The sequence below is a fragment of the Leopardus geoffroyi genome, chromosome B4 (genome assembly GCF_018350155.1).
Source record: "Leopardus geoffroyi isolate Oge1 chromosome B4, O.geoffroyi_Oge1_pat1.0, whole genome shotgun sequence".
Classification (NCBI taxonomy): Eukaryota; Metazoa; Chordata; class Mammalia; order Carnivora; family Felidae; genus Leopardus; species Leopardus geoffroyi.
In genome coordinates, this window is record NC_059341.1 from 67660195 (window position 1) to 67686515 (window position 26321).

The 26321-nt window shown below is 35.5% G+C and overlaps 1 long non-coding RNA gene across 3 annotated transcripts in view; it reads left to right on the top strand.

The window, feature by feature from the left end:
- The first annotated feature begins 21172 nt into the window (after nt 1-21172).
- Nucleotides 21173-26321, top strand: part of LOC123591202 — a 73682-nt gene continuing 68533 nt past the window's right edge. For all 3 annotated transcript variants that reach the window (XR_006709167.1, XR_006709165.1, XR_006709166.1), the window contains exon 1: nt 21173-21242. This is a non-coding gene — a long non-coding RNA (uncharacterized LOC123591202). The remainder of the gene's footprint in view (nt 21243-26321) is intronic.

Sequence of the window (26321 nt, forward strand, 5' to 3'; positions counted from 1 at the left end):
AAAGAAACTATCCCTTTTCTGCTATGGCCCAAGATTATAGGGAATTGCAAAGATTGCAGAAGATGCTGATCTCATATGTCAAAGTAACAGGATACTCATTGGCATGTCCCAGTACATTATTGGATATTTATTGGGGACAATGATCAGATTCCAGTTTATAAGCAAAACTGACACCATCTATTAAGAAATTATCTGATGCCTGGGGTGCCTAGGTAGCTCAGTTGGTTGAGCCTCCAAATCTTGGTTTAGGCTCAGATCACCATCCCAGGGTTGTGGGATCAAGTCCTGTGTCAGACTCCCCACCAAGAGTGGAGCCTGCTTAGGACTATATTTCTCTCTCTGCCCCCTACTCCACTTGTGCTTGCTCTTGCTCTCTCTCTCTCTCTCTAAAATCAAATTAAGGAAAAAAAATGGGGGGTGCTTGGGTGGCTCAGTTGGTTGAGTTTCTGACTTCAGCTCAAGTGGTGATCTCGCTGTTCCCAAGTTCGAGCCTCACGTTGGGCTCTGTGATGACAGCTCAGAGCCTAGAGCCTGTTTCGGATTCTGTGTCTCCCTCTCTGTCTCTGCCCCTGCTCCACTCTTGCTCTGTCTCTCTCAAAATTATCTGTATTTTCTGGGCCTGAACATTGAAAGGGAACACACCACTTCAAAGTCCAGAGGCTAGACTGGAACTCAGCAAGGAAAGGAATTGGAAGCGTAGGAAGAAAGTATAAGACCAGCTGGTGCTAAAATAGACATGAGCTTCTGAATGCAACCACAGAAGCAGTTCATACCTTCTCCACCCCAACCCCCTGCAATGAGCCCTGGATTGTTGACAGTTGTTCAGCAACTATGCATCTTTCCACTATCTTTCAACTATCTCAGTTGCTTCTAAAGGATTTGTGACTTCTTTTTTTTTTTTTTTTTTGCCTTTACCTTGTAGGACTGTCTTTAATAGTCAGTTATTAATCACATTTCAAACGTCAGCAAATGTACTATTTGTTCTAAAATCTGAACCCTACTCAAGACAGCCCATTTACCACAGAAAGTTCTGTGTCACTGACCCCACAGACTAAGTATAATCGCTAAGGCAGCATGTTTTAAATATACAAATAATTTATCACTGATTCCACTTCTAAGAATTTAACCTAACAAAATATTCATAAACGTGCTGACATTTATCCCTTCTTTACAATGTCAAAAAAACTGGGTTTCAAGTTATACATGAGAGATTGGTTAAGTAAATAATGATACATCCATATAATGGATACCTTCAGTTAAAAATCAAGTTGTAATGGGATATCAACATTATTAATATTACCATGAAAACGAGTTCATCATATATTCTTTTAAAGTACATGCTGTTTAGCTATTTTTATGTATGTAATTATGTGCACAAGAAGAGTAAAATGTTACCGTTTTACTCTCAACAAAGAGCTATCTGGATGTATTATTTAGAAAAATGTCTGTACAGGGAGGTGAGTGGGGTGGGGAGTGAATGGGCTAAATGGGTGATGGACTTTAAGGAGGGCACTTGTTGGGATAAGCAACAAGTTATATGTTATATGCAAGTGATGAATCACTAAATTCTACTCCTGAAACCATTATTATACTCTATGTTAAGTAACTTGGACTTAAATTTTAAAAAAAGAAGAGAAATGTCTGTTCATGTCTTATGCCCATTTCTTAACTGGATTATTTGGTTTTTGGGTGTTGAGTTTGATAAGTTCTTTATAGATTTTGGATACTAATCCTTTATCCAATATGTCATTTTCAAATATCTTCTCTCATTCTATAGACTGACTTTTAGTTTTGTTGATTATTTCCTTTGCTCTGCAGAAGGTTTTTATCTTGATGAAGTCCTATTAGTTCATTTTTGCCTTTCTTTTCCTTGCCTCCAGTCATGTCTAGTAAGAAGTTGCTACAGCCAAGGTCAAAGAGGTTGATGTCTACGTTCTCCTCTAGGTTTTTGAAGATCTCCCATTAAGACTTTCATTCATTTTTTATTTGTTTTCGTGTATGGTATAAGAAAGTAGTCCAGTTTCATTCTTCTGCATATCACTGTATAGTTTTCCCACACCATTTGTTGAAAAGACTATTTTCCATTGGATCTTATTTTTTGCTTTGTTGAAGATTAGTTGACCACAGTGTTGTAAGTCCATTTCTGGCTTCTCTATTCTCTTCCATTGACCTATGTGTTTGTTTTTGTGCCAGTACCAACTGTCTTGATGACTACAGCTTTGTAATATATCTTGAAGTCCAGAATTGTAATGCTTCCAGCTTTCCTTTCTTCTTCAGGATTACTTTGGCTATTCAGGGAACTTTGTGGCTCCATACAAATTTTAGAATTATTTGTTCTAGCTCTGTAAAAAATTCCCGTGTTATTTTGATAGGGATTGCAATGAATGTGTAGATTGCTTTGGGTAGTATAGACATTTTAACAATATTTGTTCTTCCAATCCATGAACACGGAATGTGTTTCCTTTTCTTTGTGTCTTCTTCAATTTCTTTCATAAGTGTTCTATAGTTTTCAGCATACAGATCTCTTTTTACCTCTTTGGTGACATTTATTCCTAGGTATCTTATGATTTTTGGTGCAGTTGTAAATGGGATTGATTCCTTGATTTCTCCTTCTGCTGCTTCATTATTTGTGTATAGAAATGCAACAGGTTTCGGGGTATCTGGATGGCTCAGTCAGTTAAGTGTCTGACTTCAGCTCAGGTCATGATCTCATGGTTCATGAGTTCGAGGCCCGCATCAGGCTCTGTGCTGACAGCTTGGAGCCTGGAGCCTGCTTCAGATTCTGTGTCTCCCTCTCTCTCTGCCCCAACCCCACTCATGCTCTGTCTCTCTCTCAAAAATAAATAAACTTTAAAAAAAATTTCTTTAAAAGAAATGAAACAGATTTCTGTACATTGATTTTATATCCTATAATTTTGTTGAATTCATGTGTCAGTTCTAGCAATTTTTTTTTTTTTTTGGGTCTTTTGGGTTTTCTACAGAGTATCATGTCATCTGTAAAGAGGGAAAGTTTGACCTCTTCTTTGTTGATTTGTATGCCTTTTATTTCTTTTTGTTGTCTGATTGCTGAGGACTTCTAGGGCTATGTTAAGCAACAGTGGTGAGAGTGGACATCACTGTCATGTTCCTGACCTTAGGGGAAATGCTCTCAGTTTTTCCCCATTGAGGATGATATTATCTGTGGGTCTTTTGTATATGGCTTTTATGATGTTAAGGTAGGTTCCTTTTATCCCTACTTTCTTGAACATGGATGCTGTGTTTTGTCAAATGCTTTTTCTGTATCTATTGAGAGGATCATATGGTTCTTATCCTTTCTTTTATTAATGTGGTGTATTACACTGATTGACTTACAGATATTGAACCATCTCTCTAGGCCAGGAATAAATCCCATTTGATTGTGAATTAACATACTGTTAAATTCAATTTGCTAGTATCTTATAGAGAATTTTTGTATTCATGTTCATCAGGGATATTGGTCTGTAATTCTTCTTTTTAATGGTGTCTTTGGTTTTGGAATCAAGGTAATACTGGCCTCATAAAATGAGTTTGGAAGTTTTGCTATCATTTCTATTTTTTGGAACAGTTTGAGAAGACTAGGTATTACCTCTTCATTAGAGATGTCTGGTCAAATTCCCCTGGGAAGCCATTTGACCCTGGACTTTTATTTGTTGGGAGATTTTTGATTACTGATTCAATTTCTTTGTGGCTATGGGTCTGTTCAAATTTTCTATTTCTTCCTGTTTCATTTTGGTAGTTTGTATCTTTATAGGATTTTGTCCATCTCTTCCAGATTGCTCAGTTTGTTGGCATATATTTATAATATTCTGTTATAATTCTGTTTGTATTTCTGTGGTGTTGGTTGTGATCTCACCTCTTTCATTCATGATTTTATTTATTTGGGTCCTCTTTCTTTTATTTTTCTTTTATTTTTGATAAATCTGGCTAGGGGTTTATCAATTTGTTTATTCTTTCAAAGAACCAGCTCTTAGTTTCATTGATCTGTTCTACTGGTTTTTTTTCTTTCTATATCATTTATTTCTGCTTTAATCATTATTATTTCCCTTCTTCTGCTGGCTCTATGCTTTATTTGCTGTTCCTTTTCCTGTTCCTTTAGGTGTAAGGTTAGTTTGTGTATTTGAGAGTTTTCTTGGTTCTTAATATAGGCCTGTATTGCCATCTACTTCCCTCTTGTGACTGCCCTTGCTGCATTCCAAAGGTTTTGGGCTGTCATGTTTTCATGTTCATTTGCTTCCATTTACTTTTTTATTTTTTTTAATGATTATTTATTTTTGAGAGAGACAGAGACAGAATGTGAATGGGTTAGGGGCAGAGAGAGCAGGAGACACAGAATCCAAAGCAGGCTCAAGGCTCTGAGCTGTCAGCACAGAGGCCGACGCAGGGCTCGCACTCACGAGCTGTGAGATCATGATCTGAGCAGAAGTTGGACACTCAACCGACTGAATCACCCAGGTGCCCCCATTTACTTTTTTATTTCTTCTTTGATTTTCTGGTTAACCCATTCATGCTTTAGTAGGATGGATGCTCTTTAACATCCATGTACTTATGATCTTTCCAATTTTTTTCTTTTGGTTGACTTCAAGTTTCATAGTGTTGTGGTCAGAAAATATGCATGGTATGATCTCAATCTTTTTGTACTTGTTGAGGCCTGACTTGTGACCCAGTTTGTGATCTACTCTGGAGAATGTTCCACTTGAAAAGAATGTGTATTCTGCTGCTTTAGGATGAAATGCTCTGAATACATCTGTTAAGTCCATCTGTTCCAGTGTTATTCAAAGCCATTGTTTCCTTATTGATCTTCTGCTTAGATAATCTGTCCATTGCTATAAGTCAGGCGTTAAAGTTTCCTTCTATTATGGTATTATTATCAATGAGTTTCTTTATGTTGATTGTTAATTGTTTTATGTATTTGAGTGCTCTCAAGTTGGGGGCATAAATGTTTACAGTTGTTAGATCTTGATAGATAGACCCCTTAATTATGATGTAATGCTCTTTTTCATGTCTTGTTACAACCTTCAGTTTGAAATCTAGTTTGTCCAGGTGTCTGGGTGGCTCAGTCAGTTAAGCATACGACTTCTGCTAAGGTCATGATCTCACAGTTCGTGAGTTTAAGCCCTGCATTGGGTTCTGCCCTGGCAGTGTGGCAGTGGGAAGCCTGCTTGGGATTCTCTTTCTTAACTTCTCTCTTTGCCAAAATAAATAAATTAATTAATTAATTAAATATATTTATTTACCAAATATAATAATAAATATAATAATATGTTATATATTATATATAATAATATAACAATAATAAATATACTAAATATATATATTTATTTATTTACCAAAAACTAGAATGGAGGCCTTGACATTTAAAGCAGCTTTTTCTTTGCTATTTGCTGAGATGACTACTTTTTTTTTTTTTTTTTTTTTGTCTCTTGTTCTACTGGGATGAGATTGTATCATTGGATTTACACTAATTGATGTATTCTGTTCCTGTGTATAAGGAATAACAGTTTAGAGTTATAAAGTAAATAAGTATATGGAAAAAATCAAAATATGCCATTCCTTTATCTATTTATTGTAGTCCTTGAATATTAAATGCAAAATAAAAAGTACAAAGTTGTGTTCTTTTTTAATGATTTAATTTATTTGACAAATACTACAAAAGTAGAACTTAATTGTAATGTTTGTCACTCATATATCCATAAATATTTTTTACCTAAGAGAATAAATAGTTAAGGAGAGCTGAGGGTCATGAAAGTCAGGATGGAAAGGACGTTTTCCCATCTAAAAGAAGTTTTCACTGATACAATGGGCCTTACTATCACAGCAGCCAAATCTACTATTTCATTGCTGTCAGAACTCTGTTGAACTCACATATTGGAAGGACCACAATGAGAAACAAATATTCCAGTCATTAAAATGTTACACAAAAAAGATAATTTTAAAATTCTTACTCTATATGTATTTGTATTTGTGTGTTTCCTTTTTTAAAAATCTGGAACCAGCATTTGATTTTTAATTCTGGAAAATGAAGCAAAAAGTTTAAGAATTATCATATTACCTTTGGCTTATAATATAATTTGTTAAGTGGGAGAGTTTTTGAGACGAGGTTTAAGCCTCTTTCAAGGCCCAGTAGAGCAGATTAGTAAATATCAGTGACTAACATTTAGACTTTAATCATGATCATGACAGTTTCAGGTAACCTTTATTAATATTTTCTATTGTAACTCTCAAAACAAAGAATCTGAGTTTCAGTGCCACTTAGAAAAAAATGTTTTATTTTTGCTTCAACATTGACACACAGAAAATGAAAGCATTATGTGTGAGACTTTTAGATACATTAGTCAAATTAGTGTATGAATCAATTACACTTGGAAAACTGGGGAAAAGGGTGCATATGAAAAAACTCTGAGTTGGAGTAGACTGACAGTAAAAATAATGCAATTAAGTAAAATAGGTTTTGTCAATTCAAAAAAACGGTCTATTTCCAAGTTTTGGGAGATGTTTTCTGAGGTAAAGGGCATTTAAAAATTGCTTTCAACACGTTTTTGGAATGTTTACAAAACTTCTTGGAAAAGCCAAGCTTGTGTTTCATAAGCAAGGAACAGGAAGGAAAAGAAGGGACGTAGAAATACTGTTGAAAAAAAATTTTTGTGGAGAGTCAAGTATGAGGTATTATCAAAGGGAAAGACTGGAGTTGGACAGATCAGGTTTGAATCCTAGCTCCACCATTTGGTATCTGTGTTATTTAATCTCTTCATTCTTCAGTTTCCATATTGCTACATGGATAAAATACTCTCCAGGATTTTAAGTATTAAATGAAAAGTACTTGGCATAGCACATGGCATTTAATAAACTGTCAATGAATGGTGATGATGGTGTTGATGATAAAGATAATGATGATACTATTTTGAGGAAAGTAGGCAAGAGTAGAGCAGTGTTTTCTATAACTGGCTTATCAGTGCTTAGGCTGCAGCATAGATCTTCAGGGGTTGGGGCCCAGAAATATATATTTTTAAAAATCCCTGGTGACTGTGTTAATAAGCTGATTTTAAGGACCACTGAAATTTAGCAAAAGTTGCTGGCATTTTAGTGACTTTTGTGGTATGAAGGAAGGAAACCACATGCTATGATATCTAAAGGTAACCAAGAAAAGAACGGTGAGTGAATTCTTAGGTGAGCTTACATCCTTTATACCTCTGTGATCTCCAGACCTCACGTGAGACTACCCTCCAGCTACCTGTAATGCTAGCATGCTAGTTTAAATAATCTCTTCAATTAAAAAATAAGTAAATAAACAGATGTTAACAATCTCTGTAAGACTGATAAATCCATTGAAAAAGCAAATAGCTAAACTTATGTTGATCCATAAATAATATCTCTAAATTCTGAAGGTATCAGCTGTGGATTGTTTGGGACTCAAGTGACACCTGAGGCAGAATTTCCAAACTCTATTTGCAGTCCTGTTCCCATTAGTGGTTCTCTAATCCTATTTCAGAAAGTGAGATATGTCACCGTGGGGTACAACCCTGATTCTGGTTCCACAGTTTTCTACTCTGAAAAGTAAGATGGACCCATGGCACTTCTCTGTATCCTTAAGTGGGTAAGACAAAAGCTAGAGAAATAAGTGCTAGTAAGGGTGTGGAGAAAAGAGAACACTTTTGTACTATGGTGGGAATATAAATTGGTGTAGCCACTGTGGAAAAAATATGGAGGTTCCTCAAAAAATTAAAAATAGAACTGCCATAATGATAATCCAGCAATCCCACTTTGGGGATATATCCACTTTAGGGAATATATTAGAAAAATATAAAACCAGGATTCAAAGAGATATCTGTATTCCATGTTCATTGCAGCATTATTCACAATAACCAAGATGTGGAAATAACCTAAGTGTCTTTAATGAATGAATAAATAAAGAAGATGTATATATATATATATATATATATATATATATATATATACACACACACACACACACACACACACACACACACACAATGGAGTATTACTTAGCCATGAGAGTGAAAGAAATCCTGACAGTTGCAACAACTTGGATGAAACTTGAGGGCATTATGCTAAGTGTACAAATCAGGCAGAGAAACACAAATACTGTATGATATTACTTATATGTGGAATCTAAAAAAATCGAACTAAGGGAAACAGTAAAGTGGTGGTTATGAGGGGCTGGGTGTGGGGGAAATGGGAGATATTAGTCAAAAGGTACTAACTTCCTGTTATAAGATTAACATGTTCTGGAGAACTAATGTATAGCATAGTGATTAGAGGTAATAATGCTAAGTTAGGTACTTGAAAGTGCCAAGAAAGTAAATCTTAAATGTTCTCACCACAAAAATGGAATAATTATGTAACAGGATGGTGATGTTAGCTAATGCTATCACAGTGATCATTTTGCAACATATAAATATATCAAATCAGCAGGTTGTACACCTTAAACTTACACAATGTTATTTCACTTATACCTCAATAAAACTGAGGTAGAAAAAAAATATGAAGCTCTGGGATACCAATGGATGTTAAGTGGATGGTAGAAAAAAGCAAATGAAATTTCTTCAGTTATTAAAAATGACTGAGAGGATTTCCTGAAATCTATGCATTTACTTTCCTTCTTGAGTCCATGCAATGTATTTATTTAGGTACTTTTTGCAATAATTTGTATTCCCTGGACTCAAGTTAGTCACATGTTCTGAGATATAATCTATACAGGAGCATTAGCTACTGTGATACGCTCAAGTTTATCACCTAGGACAAGAAGGTTCCATTATATGACACAATTTTTCAGTATGACCCCTAGGAAACTGACAGGGAAATAGACAATAACCTTTTAAGCAGCACTTTTTGGAAAGTATCAAAGGCAAGACAGTAATAATAATAATAATAATAATAATAATAATGCAACATTTATGTAACACTTTAAAACTTAGAAAAGGCTTAGCAAATGCTGTTAAATTTTAAGTTTTGAGAAACTTTATTTTATTTAGTTTGATTTTTGTAATCAAAATAAAATAAAAAGAGAGTAACAAGAAGGAATTACTTGCCCAAATATAAACAGACGCTAACTGCGGAAGTTAGAGTTTTTGTTCCAATGCTTTTTCACTAAATGATATTCATGACTTCAAGTCTACTATTCTCACTGTAAAAAGCTGATTTGATCACAATTTGTATGTAGTAAAGAAATACTGACTCATTGCAATTTTTGGTGTTGATTCTAAAATTAAGTACAATAGTTCCTTTACAGAAGTTGTTACTAATTGTGTCAAGGAGCTAATTTATTGACTCCTCAGGCAGAAAATGACCTCCTATTGTAGTCCTTAGTCTTTCATAATATCTTCTGGGTCCACACAGTATTCTTCATTGTTTCAATAGTCCTTCTTTAACAGATAGTTAGAAAAAGAGAGCTACTATATTTACCACAGAGATATATTTCAAAGTTTCTTTTATGAGGAATAAGGTAGAAGAAATGGGAAGCCTTATATAAAATCTGCAGCCATAATTAAAGGGGTAATAATAAAACTCTCATTGGATTACATAGGATGAGACTCAGACCAAATAACAATTATGCAGTGTGTTTTAATAACACTCTACAATCACTAATTAGATAGTCCAAACATCTTCCCTATGAGGTAGGATGAATATTGTCATTCCTTTTTTGCCTATGAGGAAATAAAAACGCAGAGTGCTTCCATGACATGTCCAGAGTCATACAGGTGAGTCATGGTTAAGCTGAGATTAGAATCCAGAGCTCTGTTATTCCTACGACTTACTATTCTTCTTTCACAGGTTAATGCTAAAATATCGTTCTGTATGGTTTGGGATTATCATTTCTGCTTAAATGTTTTCATAAAAATAATGCTACCTCATTGCATTTATAGCTTGTTTCTTTTTTCTAATTTAAAGAATTTGATAGACATTCATTAGGCTGTCTGTCATGGTCTTATAGCCTTGTGTCCATTGCCTGATAGATATGGAGGTGAATAAAGGAGATGACAGGAGAGGTGTAGAGAAAGTCAGATTTACACTATAGGGTATGTATACATATATAAATGTTTGGGTGGGTATGTACACCTATCCTAAATCGTGAAAACACATATTCACATGTATACATACCCTGGGTAACCCATAAGGTCTCTCAGAATGGCCAGTTTGAACTGAAATTATTAGGAACTAAAATGGAGGCACCCAAAATATTTATAGAAATGAATTAGATAAGAAATAGCAGCTACCTTAGACTGAACTAGATAGAACAGAAAATCAATTTTGGTCTTAGTTTCATTGTTAGCACAGTCATTTAGCCCCAACAAGCCCCCTTTTATGCACTTGAACCAAATGTGAAATAGTCACATTTCCTGGATTTGGAGTGTAATTTCACCCTTCTCTGCCTTTTGTCATATTGTCTTTTACTCATTATTCTATCAGCAAAAGCATAGTCATCCTTCAAAACCCAACTTAAATATTACCTTGCCCATAAATGCTTCCTGAATAATTCCAATCAGGATTATTTAGTGACTGTTCATTTCTATATATGTTGCTTTTATCTTTTTATGGTTTTTATTTGATTCTGGTACATGTAGTTGTTTACATATTTATCATATGCCTTTCACTAGATAGTGAACTGGAGATCAGAGCTATGTCTTTTTCATCTTTGAGTTTTTGTCTCAAAGATGAAACACAGCACCATGCCTTGAATACATCTTCTAAAATGTATTCCCTTTTACTTATTTTACAGCACCCTATTCATTTTTTCTTTATTGATTATCATAAGTTGTAGTTATTTTCTCTATTTATATACAAACTTACTATCTGAATCCTTCACGAGAATATAAAGTCCACAAGGGAAGCGATCATGTCTATCCAATTCATCATTGTTTCTCTAGATGAAATGGGAGCTAATCAATAACTGCTTGCTTTTGGGTAAATTCTGCCTCTAGATTGTCACTTCCTTGAAATTATGGACTAATGCACAACTCGTCTTTAGATTATTCCCTAATGTATAGTAAATAAACACTAATTGAAAATTAGCTGTAAATTACGTTTAAAATGTATAGATGTCATCAAAAGGAAAAAGACATAAACAAAAGTAGTTCTTAGATAAGAAATTTGTGGAGAGTAGTTTTTTAAAATTTATTAAATTGGTTTTTGAGTTCTCCCAGGTGTTTTTGGGAAGTAAAAATTCAGAAGAATGAAATATGGTAATTTCAATGTTCAGAAACATTTACACAGTCTTACTTCTAATTCCCATAAATTAGATAGTACATTTCCAAATGTCTGAATGGAGGGGCAGCTGGGTGGTTCAGATGGTTAAGCATCTGACTTTGGCTTAGGTCATTATCTTGTGGTTTGTGAGTTTGAGCTCCATGTCGGGCTCTGTGCTGACAGCTTGGTGCCTGAGCCTGCTTCTGATTCTATGTCTCCCTCTCTCTTGACCCTTTCCCTGCTCATGCTCTGTCTCTCTTTCAAGAATAAATAAACATTAAAAACATTTTTAATTAAAACATAGAAATAAATAAATGTCTGAACATAAACCTCAAAATAGTTTAAAGAATAATCACTTTCATATATATTCTTTATGTAAATAGTTATAAGTGACTTAACTTATAACTTCAGACTATAAGCCTTTTATAATATGAAAATAATAACATAATGTAATGTTATTTATCCACATTGAGAAGTACCAAATAGTGTAACTTTCAAAATAGCATTTTAATTATTTTGAGGCATTATTAGTTAGGCCTCCAAAGGCAAAGTTGTATAAAAGAGGAAAAATAATTTTGTGACTTCTACTGATTCAAAAGAAATCTAAATTAACTAATTCACCTTAATACAGTCTTTGTCTTCATTATCCAGAAAATTGGTCTACTCTTCACTGATATAGTCACATTAATATTTACTAAAATATCTTTAAGTTAAAAATTATTTTTGAGGGGCACTTGGGTGGCTTATTCGGTCCAGGTGAAGGGGGTGATGATGTATAAAGACAAAAAGGATCGGATACAGTAAATGGAAGCTAAAACAATTACAACTGAAAGGAATTCTTATTTCTGTAATTAAGGAGAGAAGAAATAACTCTACCTAATTTTGAGGAGAAGAAAAATTTCAGTACAAACGTTGATGCATTTTTTTATGTTGATGTATTCCCTATGAAGATTAAAAATCTCCTTAAAATCAATTGTTTATCTGGACTTTCTATGGAAACGTGAGTTCTACCTAATCCCTTTCCAAGGAAAAGCAGGAAAAGGAATTTCCTCAATAATAAATTCTTCAGGGGCATCTGGGTGGCTCAGTCGGTTGAGCGACCGACTTCGGCTCAGGTCGTGATCTCGCGGTCTGTGAGTTCAAGCCCTACGTCAGGCTCTGTGCTGACAGCTCAGAGCCTGGAGCCTGTTTCAGATTCTGTGTGTGTGTCTCTCTCTCTGACCTTCTCCCCATTCCTGCTCTGTCTCTCTCTGTCTCAAAAATAAACGTTAAAAAAAATTTTTTTTAAAATAATAAATTCTTCAGGTGGAATATGAAACAGAAGAGGGCATTTATGATTAATTATGATAATGTTACATAAAATTTATGCATTTATGGTATTTTAAAAATTATCCTTAGATTTAGTGAAGCTCCTTGTGAAAATTATAACCTCAGCTGTTCTATGGAAAACCAAAGTAAAGGGGTTATCACGTTCATATTTAACTAGAGTTCCCCAAAGAGAAAGAGAAGCAGTTTATTTTGTGGGCTTCAAGTATGGCAGAAGTATCAAGAGAAAGAAGTTTTGAAACAGCTGAACACTGCCAGTCATATTTTTAAACAGTATCTAGTTTATGTAGGAACTGGGTTTTTTTGGTTTTTTTGTGTGTTTTTTTGTTTTTGGCCTATAATCAAAACTTTATTGAAAAACTGGGACAGCAAAATAGGAGATCCCTGTTGTATACCTTACAAAATGAAACATAATTACATTATCCTATTACGTTAACTAGAATTACTGAACTGATAAGGCTTTCTGTGATAGAACACAAATTCAGGAAGTTATATGGATGATTAGTATTGCTTTCTTGTAAATGAACACCCTGCAAAGGAAGCATGAGAGTGCATTTAACACAAATCTACTGTATCCCTGGTATAGTTTTAATGACAAAAGGTGCTTTTTAAGTAAAAAATTCAGGTTTTAGGAATATTAGACTCATATTCATATATAGGTTTTTCCCTTTTATACCAGAAATTTGCTATTACAAATCTTGCATAATTAAATTTATTCTGATGTGACTACAACTGTCAACTTGTTTCTTAAATGTTGTAATGGGGTCTCTTTAAGACCATGAGCCTGACTGAGTTCAACAGTTAAAACTCCAATGAAAGCTGTCAAAAAATGCAATCTTAATTGCAATCTTCTTAAATGCAATCTTAGGAACTATTCTGAGTTACTTTCCTAAGAATGTAATTTTGATTAGAGTTATTTTCTGATCTACTAGGAATACTCTGGTACAGATGTACCCTATTAATCATCTGTCAGCACATGAGCACAAAATTCCAAGATCATGGCATGTTATAAAGATTTCAGAAATCTGATGCAGGAGTTTTTAATCTGGGCTCCATAAATGGGCTTGAGGGGTCAGCAGAAACCTATAAATCATAAAAAAAATTTATGTACATCTGCATTCATCTATTTAATTTAAATTATTGAGGGGGTTTGGTATATCTTAACTAGGGCCACTATTTATATTTTAATTGGGACAGTACTTCTTTATAAGGGACTGTTCCAGATATGAAGAACATATAACATCCCTTGGAAACATTTCCATTAAATGCCAGTAATGACTCCTTAGTCTTTGTGACAACTCAAACCAATCTCCAAGTTCCCATCCACTCCCTGAGTCCTTCTTGTATTGAAAAATCACTGGATGTTATATAATCTCCCCCAAAACCAAGAGGCATTGCTTTCTGAAGCTTTGATTGCCTCACATTTGGAAAAGTGTTTCTTGCTTGTGTATGATGATCTTGCAAATATCTAATTGACTGGAAGCCTCAATTAGATGAATTGACAGGTATTGTGGGAATATCTGAGAAAGAGACATGAAAGAGTAGAAAGAAGGCAGTAGTCAGAATGAGATGTCTGAATTTAAGTTCAGAAGTTCAAGTAGTTCCAGATAATGACAAGTTCATTTGTGTCCATGGAAGTGGATGGCTTATGTGGGTGGAGGTGAATATCATTAAAGATGAAGAGTTCAGTGTTGGTTCCCAGGCCTCTGGCGAGCTTTCCTGGTGCAATCTGAAACTGTACTCTGTATTTGGAGGACAGGGACAGACCAAAGAAAGAGGCTGGTAAGTGGTAGTTTTAATAATAACAAAGAGAACTAACATACAAGGCTGGTCTGAGGCAGCAGCAAGACAAATGAATTCCCGCACCTCCTTCCCCACCGCCCCCCCCCCCCCCCCGCCACAATCTTAAAAGTTTATAAAGAGGCCCTGACAGGCTCAGTAAGGTAAATACTGTGTGGGTGTTTTCAACACCACAATGCCATCTCAGTTATGTCCTTGGAACAACCTTTGGGAGCAGGAAAGGTACGCAGAACCCACATTCCAAAGACAAGGGAGGGGGTGAGGAGCCCCTGAGTACCCAAGTCCAGTTCACAGGTCAATCAGTGGTCATGTCTTTTTGATGATGTTTTCAACAGTGAAGGAACAAAATGGTCATGTTCTTGAATGAGTTTTTCACATGTACATTGTCAAGACTCAGGTTAGTGGTAGGACTTGGGTTGAGGGGTGTTAGGTAATAGAGCTTTAAAAAGGGAACTTGACATTTGACTTTTGAAAAGATAATTTGACATCTCTAATAGACATGTCTAATTTGTTAGACATTTCTAACGAATTAGAAAATTAATTGGGTACTATTTTTCACCAGTTCGACAAATATTAAAAGATTGATAATATTCAGCACTGGAGACTGAACAGGCAAACAGATATTCTTATGTATGCCTAAAGGGAATGCTACTATCTTTTTGGTTAGAGATTTGGAAATATCTGTTAATTCCTCCATCCTGCTCTTGAGAAGCTATTCTGCAGGAACTTAGCTATCAATATAGAAGGCCAAATGCACAAATCTGTTTATTGTAGTATTGTTGATAGTGTTAAAAAACCTAGTAACAAAATATCTATTTTGTGGAACAGTGGAACAGTGCATTTATAGTATGGAATGTGTTGCATCTACTGAAATAGAAACAAATTAGAAATAAATGTTTTAAGAGAAAACATCTATAATATGTAAAAAAAAAAATTCAAGTTATAGAATTATACGCGAAGTAAGCAATAAAAAGAAACCAAATCCTATATTTGTTGGTATGAAAATAGAAAAAGTGTGGAAGACTACCCACCAATTTGTTCACATGTGATATATCATGAGATAGGAATGGAAGGGAGAAGACAGAGATTACGAGTGCTTTTCTCATACACTTTGACTTTTTTGACTTGCTTAAGTAGGATTACTTTTACCATTAAAAACAAAACTATCGTGATGAGCAAAATAATCTATTTACTCAAAAGAAATGATAATCTTGAAAGGGATAAGAGAAGTATGCAAATAGCATTAAGAGGCAGAACAATAGATGTGTCTTGAAAGATCAACAAATTGTATATATATATATATATATATATATATATATATATATTATATATATACTACTAATATATATATAATATATATATATATACTACTAATATATATATAGTATATATATAACTACTACTAATATATATATAACAAAGGGAACAAATTATATTATATAATTATATTAATATATATTATATATTTAAATGTTTATTTATTTTGAGAGAGAGAGAGAGAGAATGAGCAGGAGAGGGGCAGAGAAGGAGGGAGAGAGAATCCCAAGCAGGCTCCGCATGTCAGCGCAGAGCCAAACGAGGGGCTCAAACTCACAAACCGCGAGATCATGACCTAAGCAGAAATCCAGAGCCAGACACTTGACCAACTGAGCCACCACCCAGGAGCCCATACCTAATAATATTTTTAAGAAAAAGATCGACCTACTCAAATTTTAAATTCAGATAGTCATGTGAATTTTACTATAATGAGAACTACCATATAGGAAATTTTCTTCTTTATATGTGCTGGGAGTTCATTAAAATATGTATATTTTAAATTACTTTAAAAAGTAGTAATCTCTACTTTTGTAACAACTGAAAAATAGTATTGAGTATTTAACAGGTAGTACTCCTTGACACATGTCTTGTTTCCTCTCCTGCAACACAATGTCTCTAGATATTGCCTGGAACTAGTATAATGTTTTACCAAACACAGCCCATCCCTAGCCTTTGGCTATAGATACAGTATTACATATCATGAAAATAGATAAAGAAAAATAAGAAGCAGCAGCCATTTATGAAACATGAAGGCTATTATCTCTCTTAACGTCATGCTGCATGTGAACACTGTTTTGCAGAATGGGGATAAAGAAACTGTTTCTTTAGCTTAATTTGTCATAGTATTGCTGTTTTTCTTTCCCCCTCCACCCTTTTGAGCTAATGCATTATGGTTAGAGTATGAGCCTGGGCGTCATCAGTGAACTCCACCCCTTACTTCCAGTTCCACAAGAACCCTAGGTAGGTGGATAGGTGTGTGTGATAGGGTGGTGCCCCCGTCACATTCATCCATCATACTCCTGTTGATCTAGTTGTTGAGCCAACAGGAAGTTGCAACCCCATAAGGAATGAAGGAAAACTTCCATCCAACTCATCTTCAATGTTTCCAACTTCACTTGATATTTAAGGCCATGGATTTTGGAATCAAATTCCACCTCTCTAGTCCCTAATTGTGTGATTTGGGCAGTTATTCCTTTTATCCTCTGAGCCTCAGTTTCTTTGCTTGTAGAATAAGGATCGTATCCATAGAGTCTTTGTGAAGATAAAGTGAGAAAATACACAAAAATTTTCTAAAACCACATCTGCTCAGAAAAGATTGACTCCTTATGTCCTCATCTCCCTATTTCACAATGCTAACTTTGACCTTTCATTTAATTTTCCTTTCACTGTCTATCACCTACTTTCTGCCCTTTCTCCCCCTTTTCCTTCTCTAAATGGATGGTCTTCTTTCTGGAAGAATTGGGATTCTTTTTTTTTTTTCCCCCTTAATATTGTGCCCCTTTTAAGTTTTAGCCACTAGAGGGCTACATACTAGGATACAATTCCACTCTGATCGTGCTAGGAAATCAGAGAATAAAATCTAAGAAAGAAGAGTCAAATAATAATAGTTCTGAAGAGATATTAGAAAACATTTAATATAAAATTATCTTAAGTGTGAGGGAACTAGAGATTTAAACAAATACAAACACAGGTAATTGTTATGATTTTCAAATCACTACTTCTACAAATCTATAGTTAATAGATAAATCTCGTTTTCTTCTGAAAGTTTTCTAACTTTTAATCATTTTATGGAAAAAAAAAAAGAAGATACATGTAAGGGCAAATAAACCTCCTTTAGCAACAAAGCCATTTTCTTTATTTTCTTTAATTATTTTCTTTAATTCACTTCAAATAATTTAAAATGCAAAGTAAATCCACACATTCAATTAAAACTGTAAAATATCTAGGGGCACCTGGGTGGCTTAGTCAATTAAGCATCTGACTTCAGCTCAGGTCATGATCTCACGGTTGGTAAGTTTGAGCCCCGCATCGGGCTCTGTGCTGACAGCTCAGAACCTGGAACCTGCTTCAGATTCTGTGTCTCCCTCTCTCTCTCTGTTCCTCCCCACTTGTACTCTGTCTCTCTCAAAAATAAATAAAGATTTAAAAAAATAAAAAAAAAAGATTTTCAAAAAATGTAAAGTATCTATATTTGAAATATCTCAGGTAGATTTTAATTTTTGCTTTAATATTCAACAAATTAAAATTAGTCCGTCCTTAGATATCCAAGTAACTTAAAGCATTAAGGCAATCTCTTAATGCTGAACACCCACTCATTCTAAAATATATTTAAAAAATCCCAAAAAGTATTCATACATACCTAGACCTACCTAGAAGCTAATACAAGTTGTGATGCTATCATTGAAAAATGGACTGAAGCAAAAGTCCTATACTATTAAAAGCATCACATAAAAATGCAAACAATTAAATAAAGAAATGAAAAATCCATGTAAACTATGCAATCCAGATGGTACCCTTTATATTTATTCATCTACTTTTCACACATCTACCCATAGTCCTTATGTCTGGGAAAGTACTTTGTATTTGTTTGTTATTTTTTCATTATTCTTTCATTTAAAAAAATGTTGCTCTGTACTTTTGAGCATAAACCAGACCCCACAGAATTCCACTATAGACATGCTAGTAGTGATGAGAGTTGTCTTTGTGCCTCAGAGCTGCACTGGAGCTAACTAAATAACCAGAAGGCCCGTAATTAACATTTCATCAAAATGGAAGTGTTTAAATATATCCTCATCCTTAAGTTATATTTTAAGAAGAGACAGTTACAAATCTGCCCATAAAATGCTATCTACAATTGGCAAAATTAAACTAACACTTGTATACATGTGAAACAAGCCAAATCCTGATTTTAAGTGAGGCTGATGAACATGGTGACAGATTCTTGACATTAGAAAAATAGAGAAGAGTTTCGTTGCTGTTGTTTTAATAATCCTCTCACAAAATGATTAGTGACCCCAACAGCAATTCTTTGATACTTGACCTTCATTCAGGTAGCCCTTACGCATAATGAGTAGTGGTAATTTGATTCATTCATTCGTTCATTGGACACATATTTATGGAGTTCTTATTATAGGCCAGGCAGAAGTCTAGGGTGAAAGCTAGAACCAAACCAGACAAACAAACAAAAAACAATCACAAGCAAGTTCCGTAGTCCTTATCCTCTTGAAACTGATGACCTAGTGTATGTTTGGGAAGGGAGGGAGAGGTGCCGAGTGGATATAGATGTTAATCAAAGAAAGATAAAATTACAAATGTGGCAAATGATAAGAAGTTCACATATGACGTTAAGAAAATTAAACCGGAGAGGAAGGCTAGAGAAAGCTTCCCTCTGGGGCTGAAGACAGGGTTGAGATCTGAAGAAAAAATAAGGGAGCTAGGTAAAGAGGCAGAAGAGTAGTTATCTGGGCAAGGGGAAGAAACTGTAAAAGATCCCATGATGTTTCCCATTTCAGGAAAGGAAATAAGAACATGAAGCAGAAGAAGGCAAGGTTTGAGAAAAGGCTGTGCAAGGAGAGAATCCATATTATGTGGGGTTTTGCAGACCAAATGAAGGATTTTAGTTTTTCCCAAGAATTACCGAAAATCATTGAAAGAATAATACGATCAGATTTGCATTAGGAAAGGTCACTGTAGCTATTATGACTAGCATGGATGGGTCCAAGAGAAATGTGTGCACACTTGTAGCACAAGACATGTATAACAATGTTCATAGCAGTTTGCTGTTCTTAATAGCCCTAATCCAGAAGCAATCTAAATGTTTATCAAGAGTGGGATTAGGGGCGACTGGCTGGCTTATTCGGTTAAGCAACCAACTCTTGATTTCAGCTCAGGCCATGATCTCATGGTTTGTGAGATTGAGCCCCACATTGGGCTCTTGTGCTCCTAGTGAGGAGCCTGCTTCGGATTCTCTCTCCCCTCTCTCTGACCCTCCCTCATTCGTGCTCTCTCTCACTCTCAAAATAAATCAATAAACTTAACAAAGAGTAAAATTAATAACTGTGCTGTAAGTATACAAGAGACTGCTATATAAAAATGAGAATGAACAAACTGTGATTTTACACTGCAACATGGATAAACTTCATGCACATGATGTTAAATGAAAGAAGCCACACTTAGAAAGATACATACAGTATGATCCTACTTGCATAAAGTTAAAAGCAGGCAAAACTAATGTGTAGTGCTAGAAGTCAGGATAGTGGTTATACTAGGAGGGGGAAGAGGAGCTAGTTATTAGAAAGTGGTTTAGATGGGCTTCAGGGCTGGCAACCCTATTTATTAACTTGGGTGGTGGTTAAACTGGTATTCAATTTGTGATAACATAGTGTGTATACCCTGCATATTTATGTTTTGTGAAGTTTTTGGTATTTGTATAATATCACACTTAAAAACCTTTGTTAAAGTTTTTGTTTGCTTTTTTTTTTAATGTTTATTTTTGAGAGAAAGAGACAGAATGTGAGCAGGGAGGGGCAGAGAGAGAGGAAGACACAGAATCTGAAGAAGGCTCCAGGCTCTGAGCTGTCAGCACAGAGCTCGACACCCGGCTCAAACTCACGAGCTGTGAGATCATGACTTGAGCTGAAGTCAGACGCTTAACCCACTGAGCCATCCAGGTGCCCCTGTTTTTAAGAATAGATTGATGGAGGGCATCTGTTTGTCTCAGTCTGAGCTCTTTCAGTCATGGAGCATGAGACTCTTGGTCTGGGGGTTGTGGTTTTGAGCCCCATGTGTAGAGATTACTGAAAAATAATTTTTGTAAAAGTGAATAGATACATGGAGTTATTGGATGGATACAGTAAGATCAGTCAGGAAGCAATGGCAGTAGACCCAGTAGGAGATTTCTACTTGAACCTTGTTAACATGGCAAAGATGGAAAAGGGACTGATTTGAAAGCACTTACTTAGAAGGCAAAATGAACAGGATTTGTTGGTGAATTAGATATGGAGTGTGAGGGGTGAGAAGGTAGCAGGGGTGATTCCTAGGAGCCACCAATTTAGGAAACAAGAGAAGCAGACCTCTGTGTGTCAGAAGGGACAGGGTCAAATGGGTGTGGTTGAGGATAAGTTGTCATCTTTGGTAGTAGAAAGGTAAAGAAAGGGTCAGTCAGAGACTAGCTGTGAGAAAAAGAGAAGGAGGGAGAGTTGGACTTGTTCAGAGAGCAGAGAAAATAGTTGTGGAGAATGGGAAAGTGAGTGAACTAAGGAATATAGTGGGATTACTGAGTGCTACTGAGACGTCTTTGGTGACCACAAATTTATAGTGAACATTTTACTTTGACGAGTGACTTGTCAGTATTGTTCAGCCACTCTTGTCCAGGCATGAAGAGACTTGGTCACACATGATTAGAGTTTTTCCAGATGGGTGTGATCAGTATAGTTTTGGGACATTAAAATCATTCAAAATAGATCAGTAGGATGTTGTGACAAACCTCAATTTTCCATCTTCATCATAAGGGAGGAAGATCTTCAATGGGCACCTGTTCTAAAGTTCCCTGGGAATGTGGACATTCTCCTCTTGAGAAGGTAAGAGAGAAGATGAGGGAAGTGGGTGTAACGAGGGTACTAGGTCTCCAGGATTATGCTCTTCTCTCTAGGCATACTTTCCAACGTCACTGCCACCACAGTCACATAGTACCATTTCCTCTCTATCTTTCTCTTCATTTTTCTTTTTCTCTAATTCCCTTTTGGGGATTGTGTGGAAGAAATAAGCATGAAATAGACGCACTGAAGTGGAGGGACCCTGGCAGATGTGGGACGGGACGTTCTAAGAAGAAAATTAGTTTCACCTTATTGGGCACAGCGTATACACAGTTTCAGGCTTCAGTAAGTAATGGACCCATTGCGAAGATGGCATGTCCACATGATTTCAGTGATATGCCAGCTAGCATTTGGCATGAGGCAAAATTGCAGTTTTATCTTTGGCATGTGCCTATCTCCCTTTCTCTTTCTTCTGCCAACGCCTCACCTATTTATTCATTCAGTCATTCAGTCATTTATTCCACAAACATATATTGAGTAACCACCCTTCAACGTAAGCTGAGCTTCTTGTCTGCTAGCACCTCACACTTGTGGTTTCTCGCCCCCAAAGTATCACCCCTCCCCCCTAAATTAGCCCTCTGTCTTCCGTGACTCTCAAAATCAACCATTTCTGGAAGGATGCTGATTAGATATTTACTTAAATAACTCATAGCAGTAGTATGTGTAAATGGTAATAGCTGTAAACATAAGCCAGGCTCTCTCCTAAGCACTTTATAAGGGTGAATACATTTAATCCTCACAACATACTACCAAGTAAGTACCATTATTATCTTCTTGTTAAAAATTAGAAACCTAAGGCATGGAAAGGTGAAGCAACAGGTTCAGCAGGGAGTGACAGAGGTAGGACTCAACCAAGCAGTCTTTCTTCACAGCCTGTGTTCCTAATCACTGCCCAGCATGGCCTACACCTGAGGCTTGTGGTAAGGGTTGGGGAGGAACAATTTCTTCTGCCCTTCAAGGCCCTGCTGGCTGGACTAAAAATCAAGTTGGCATGGGGGTGCCTGGGTGGCTCAGTCAGTTAAGTGTCTGACTTCGGCTCAGGTCATGATCTCACAGTTTGTGAGTTTGAGCCCTGCATTGAGCTCTGTGCTGACAGCTCAGATCCTGAAGCCTGTTTCAGAGTCTGTGTCTCTCTCTTGCTCTCTGCCCCTCCCCTGCTCACACTCTGTCTCTCTCTCAAAAATAATAAAATAAACATTAAATTTTTTTTTAAAAAAATCAAGTTGGCATGAGACAGATTAACAAGAGAAAATAAAATTTAGTAACATATTTGTGGGGAATTCATACAGACATGGAAATTCCTAAAGCAGTCAGGCAACAAGATGCTTACTTGAGCTAAGGAGAGGGGAGAGGGGTCTGAGGATACAAAGGGGAGAAAGACCATTAACAAGAAGGTGAAAGGAGGTGTTTGAAAAACAAAGGTTACCTTATTATGTAGATAAGTTTCTTAGGTAAAGAGGAATATGTTAATAGCTCTCTTCCCTATATAAGCAAGCAGTTCAGGGGGAGGTAAAAAGCTTTTCCTGAATCTGCTGGGTTTTAATTGCTTTTAACTCAAAATAATGTTCACACCAAAGTTGTCCATTTTTGGACGGCCTACCCTTTGCTCTCAGTGAGGCAAGAAGAGATGCTGTGTTCTTACAGGCTCTATTGTGGGTTGGAATTGAAATTTGCTTTCTGCTTTGAATTGACCCCTTTGTTCTTACCATCAGAAGTCCAGTGGTCATTAGGTGGGGTAAGGTTGTTCTGTTGGTACTGAATTTTATATAAACATTAAAGAAAGTAAAAGTCAATTCATGACTAATTTGAGGAAAGACTTCATCTTATTTATTTAATGAGGGTATAGGATCTTTGAACCTGGAGGGGTATTGAGACTTACCCAGGGAAGCAGAAAGAGGAAGGATGTACACTTGTGGTTCCAGAGAGAGAAAACGTGAAGCAGTTAGAGAGGCCATCCAGTTAGATAGTTAATGGGATATCTAATTTCTATTGAATCAGTGAATTAGAAGAAATGTTTGTGAAAATTTTATAATCAGCATCCTGTTGGGAAGATTAAAACCAGAGTATCACTTCTTGACTTACGGTGGAGAGGAGGAGAGAAAGTGGATGAGGCAAATACTAGGTAATCCCCAAGATGCTCAATTTTTCTTTCAGGAGACGAAACCCCCTGCACTTTATAGTTTTACCTAGCAGTATGGGCTTAATATACAAGAATATGCACTGTTGAAAGAAATGTAAATTTGTGCAGCGACTTATGGAAAATAGTATGGAGGTTCCTGAAAAACTTAAAAACAGTGCTACCATACAATCCAGCAATACACTTCTGGGTATATATCCAGAAGAATTGACAGCAGAGTCTCAAGGAGACAGCTACACACCCATGTTCATAGCAGTATTATTCACAATAGCCGAAAGGTAGATGCAACCTGCTCTATCAATGGAAGAATGGATAAACTAAATGTGGTATCAACATACGATGGCTTTTATTCAGCCGTAAAGAAGAAGAAAATCCTGTCACATGCCACAATATGGATGAAGCTTAAGGACATTATGCTAAATGAAACAAGCCAGTCACAAAAGGACAAATTCTGTTTGGTTCTACTCACATGAAGTACCTAACATAGTCAAATTCATAGAAACAGAAAGTAGAATGATGGTTACTAGGGACTGGAGAGGGGGAGAAAGAGGAGTTATTGTTTAGTGGATATAGAGTTTCCAATTTGTAAGATGATATGTTTCACAATGAGAATGTACTTAACATTCTGAACCCTAATTTGAAAATGGTTAAGATGGTAAACTTTGTTATGTTTTTTATCACAATAGAAAAATATTTTTTTCACTACTTAAGTCTCAAAATAATTATGCTGTTTTTATATTAAACTTCTAGAATGTGTGTGTGTGTGTGTGTGTGTGTGTGAGAGAGAGAGAGAGAGAGACAGACAGAGACACAGAGAGAGAGAGACAGAGAGAGAGAGAGAGAGAGAGAGAGAGAGAGAGAGAGAGACAGAGAAGTTGCAGGACAATATATGTATCTGCTTGGATCTACATTAAACTCCCTTATGTAAACCCCATGTTTGTGGATCTTGGAAAGCTGTTGCATGGAGCCACAAGTTAGCCCGAACAAGGGGACTTTGACATTTACTTCCTCAGTCTTTATCACTCTTGAGTTATCAATATCTGCATGTTGCAAAAGGCCACTTTCTATTAGCTTTCCGAAAAGATGGCATCTTATCTAGGACCTCTTTTACCTCATCCTTATGTGAGTCCCTAGGCACTACAAACTTCTGTAGTTTTATACATTTACATGATTTTTAGGCCCAATTCATTTTTTTTTTCATATAGAAATTGATTGAACTTTATTGGGACTTGTTATGTGGCCTGATATGTGATCAAATTTGCAAATGTTCCATTTGGGATTTTAAAACATGTGCATTCTATTTTTGTGTGTGCACAACTTCATATATACATATATACTTACATTCATTTTATATATATTCATTAGAATAAACTTTTCTATTTTTTAATTAGTAAAGGATTTATAGGCCCAATAAATTTTAATTAAGTTTAATACCTTCAATAGATAAAAGTTGAATAATATATTTGATATATAAGGTTGCCTCCTATTTTGTATCATCTATAATTAGATGATTTGGCAAGTGAATATTTAGTGTTTAATATTTCATTGTTTTATAGTTGCATTATCTATATTATAGGTATTAAATCACATAAGAACACGTAAGGTAAATATTTAATCACTTTATCTTCTACATTGGGTAACAAGTACTAAGATAGAACATATAATTTTAATTGTACTTAATTTTAGAAGCCTTGTGTATTCACTTTTACAATTAATGTTTATTTTAAATTTAATTTTTGCTCTTTACAATTATCCTGCTACAGTTATCTGTATTTTGTGTTAACACAAGAGCAGTACTTTTCATTGTACCCAACTGGTTCACTTTACATGACCTGAACTTGAGAAGCTGTTTCTCAGGTTTCAAGAAAATGTGCTAAATGCATGGGAGCACCTACTGGTGAAGCATGATATAGTCCTGCAGACTGGTTTTATTGGACCTTGTCATTTAGACCAAGTTAGAGGGCATGAGGATTATGAAGCCTTTAAATGTGTAATCAAGGGAATGTTGCTGCCACAAAATGCTTATTGCTTAAATGTTGCAACAGAGCTGTCCTAGGCAGGAAATATAAGAATTGAGAAGATACTACAAAACAAATACGCCATTTAGATGGGAACATAACATCTAACAGGCATACAATTGTTTACTATTGATGTACTAAAACGTTTCATGAGGACTGAGACCAGGTCTGTGTTGTTCACTTAAAATCCCTAGCACAATAAATGGTACCTTGAATGTGTCAATAAATATTTACTGAATGAATGAATGAATGAATGTTAACCGGTTTGGACATTTCTTCTTCGAAACATTTGAAAATTTGCCTTTTGTTCTCTTTCTCCCATAGGAGTGCATCCAACCTTTATAATAAAAACAGTGAAAATACAACTTAAGTGACAAATTTCTGTTTTAGATGAAAAAAAAATGCATGTTTGGTTAACCAGAAACCTTGAGCCAGTTAAAAATATACTTATAACTTAAGAGTTTAAAAGTTTAGAGCTTAAAACAATGATAATGACAAATTGACCTAAACTAATTAAAAAGGAAGTGATGGGAGTTACATGGCTTTGTAATCCAATATTGCTAGGTTTAAATTTCAGCTCTATAGCTGTAGCTGTATGAGGTTGGATGAATTACTTAACCTGTCCTCACTTTCCACTTTTATTGAATTAGTTTTGTGAAGATGTAATAAGTCAATAGGTATCAATGCTTTGTGCCTTCTTGGTAAATAATAAATAGTAGCTATTGAGTTTTTCTCTCAGGGTACTCATTTTCCTAATTTTCAATGAACGGTAAGCTTCTTTGTACAGGGACCATATTTTATTTATTCCTAGAACCTAGCACAGTGCCTGGCATAGGCTGGTACTTAATAAGTAAGTATGTGTTGAATTAATAAAGAAAATAAATATTTAAGCAACTATTTGGGGACTAT